This window comes from Apteryx rowi, unplaced genomic scaffold (genome assembly GCF_003343035.1).
Source record: "Apteryx rowi isolate R43461 unplaced genomic scaffold, aptRow1 scaffold_22, whole genome shotgun sequence".
Taxonomy (NCBI): domain Eukaryota; kingdom Metazoa; phylum Chordata; class Aves; order Apterygiformes; family Apterygidae; genus Apteryx; species Apteryx rowi.
This window is the reverse complement of record NW_020448530.1, coordinates 1,802,130-1,804,424: the sequence shown is the minus strand read 5'-3', so window position 1 is coordinate 1,804,424 and position 2,295 is coordinate 1,802,130. Positions and strand designations below refer to the sequence as shown.

At 55.0% G+C, this 2,295-nt stretch overlaps 1 protein-coding gene across 5 annotated transcripts in view; it reads left to right on the top strand.

Annotated features, from left to right (window-relative positions):
- The window catches only part of CTBP1 (C-terminal binding protein 1), a 254,568-nt gene that overhangs the window by 183,750 nt on the left and 68,523 nt on the right, over nucleotides 1-2,295 (top strand). The window lies entirely within an intron of this gene.

Sequence of the window (2,295 nt, the reverse complement as noted above, 5' to 3'; positions counted from 1 at the left end):
CAGCTGACCCCGCCGGCCGGCCGCGGCGCCCGCGCCTCCTTTGGTTGGCGTCCGCCGCCCCAGCGCCTTCCGCGGGGGAGCTGGCGCTGGGCCTTCCTGCCCGTGGCGGCCTCGCCCCTCGCTGAACTGCGGCGTGGGCGCGACGGGAGAAAGATCAAAAAAGCCCCCAAATAAATAAATGACTCCCGACCTTAAAATCTGGGGGGGAACCGTGCTGCTTTCAGCGTGCGAGGGACGGAGGGTCCCAGCCATCCCTGCAGGAGCTGTGAGGGAGGGCGGCCGTGATGGCGGCCGGGCAGGCCAGCTGCCTTCGACGCCATCCTCGCAAAATTGAACAAAGCAGAAACCCGGCTTTCCTGCCCCATTTCTGCTGGGGAGCCCCTGCGTGAAACACAGCGTCACCTTAGGGTGATTGTGGCCCCGAATCGCCCATTTCCGGGTACCTGCCGCAAGAGCCGGGGTCCCGTTCACAGCAGCGCATGGCATCCGGAGTGGCGCCTGAGCCGAAGTGCAGCTGCGCTTTTAACATGTAAAACGCCGTTTAATGCTAAAATGCCTAAAGGAATCGGGTCGCTTGTCTTTGGGGGCTGCACGTAAATTCCTGCTTTTGACCCCAGTCTCTGTCTCGGATCTGCTTCAGATAAGGCAAAAGCAAAATGCAGACTTTCTGCTCATCCTTTCCTCCCTGCAAGCACATCAGATCCCACAGGGAAAATAATAATAATAAAAAAGAGAGAGAGCTGGATTACAATTCTTAAACATAGGGACCTTAAGTATCCTTGATTGTAGCATTTTCTAATTTTCTGCGCTTGGCTGCACCTTCTTCTAAAGCGGCTTCTGTCTGCGCAGTCGCCTAGACGTTACCCGGCYGCACGCTGGGCGGTTCTTTGGGAACGCGGTTTCTGTCCCCCAGATTCAGACGCTGGGAATGGCATGGAGCGCACCGGCGGCTCGGCTTGGCTCCGGGCGCCGTTTTCCCTCGGCCTCGCCTTGGGTTTTCCCTGCTGCGGAGTCGTTTCTCCTCTGCAGGGCTGCATCTTGTGCAGCGAGTGAGGGCACCGCGTGCCGTCCGGCCGGAGCCGTCGTCAGGCAAAGCGGGGGGGTCTGGCGGTCTTTCCACAGGTCGCGTGGACCTCCGTGATTTCTCTTAAGGACCGTCATGTGGAAACGGGGCTGAGAGCCCCAGAAAACTGCATATCTGAGATCAACCGCAATATTACTGTAGAAGCGTTCGAACAAGAAATAAGATCCAGACTGTTAACAGTCTGCTATTAATAAAAGAGCGGTTGCACGTTGATGGCGGGGAGGAGAGCTGTGGTTAAGATGATGTTTGGTGGAAGGTGCTAAAGCAAAGCTAGGAAGGGTTAAGAATTGTTGAAGTCAAGAGTTGGTCGTGACTTCGAGTCGACCTTCGGTGTGGTGAGCTTGGAGAGAGGCTCTGGACTTCCCTGCGCCTAGGATCGGGGCGTCCATGGGCCGGGATATATTAATAGCAGGATGCTTTGCGTTTGCTCTTACTGTTTGCTTCGCTTCAGTCATTTGCAGCAGAGATGATGTGGCAGGTTTGGCCGATGGGAGGTTGAGTCATCCCCTTGGAGGGTCAGCTTAAAAGAGGGTATAGCTGCTGAGCGGCGGCGTTTGGGAGTTGATGGGAATGCCTGGGAACATCCTGGATGGAGAAGGGCATCGGTACTTGGCGGCTTTGTTCCTTTCGTTCTAAACCTGTCTCCATTGGCAGTGGCGCGATTCCTGTTTTGATGATTTTTGTGGTGAAAAGGCAGGAAAACGTTGGGACCTTGTGTGGTACAAGGGCTTGAAGGAGGATCTGTAAAGCAGGATACGCTTATTCTCACTGAAAATCACTGTAGGGCCACCTAGGAGCAAAGCAGGGGGTTTTTTTATTATTATTATTGTCGTTAATTTATAAGGAAGAAAAGCCTGAACCAAATCATAAAAAATAACAAAATGCTAAAAGCGTAAGGAGACGTTTGATTGTAGATGGCTTGGGAAGCTATGGAGAGTGTGTATGGTGCAGTCAGCACTACTTCTTTAATAGTTCTGTTGTTTAAAAAAAAAAAAGGCGCCTCCCCTCCCTACTCGTGAGGGGGAAAAAAAACCTGCGGCTAAATCGGGCAAGGCTAAAACCAGCCCCCGGCTTCGGCGCACGTTTTCCGCGCTGCGCAGGAGCCGCCGGCTGGCCGCCCGCTCGCCCAGGAGGGAGGGGGGCGCCGGAGGCTCTCGTCCGCACCCTCCCCGTTCGCTTTCTCCCTGCGCTCGGTGCTGCAACCAGGAGAT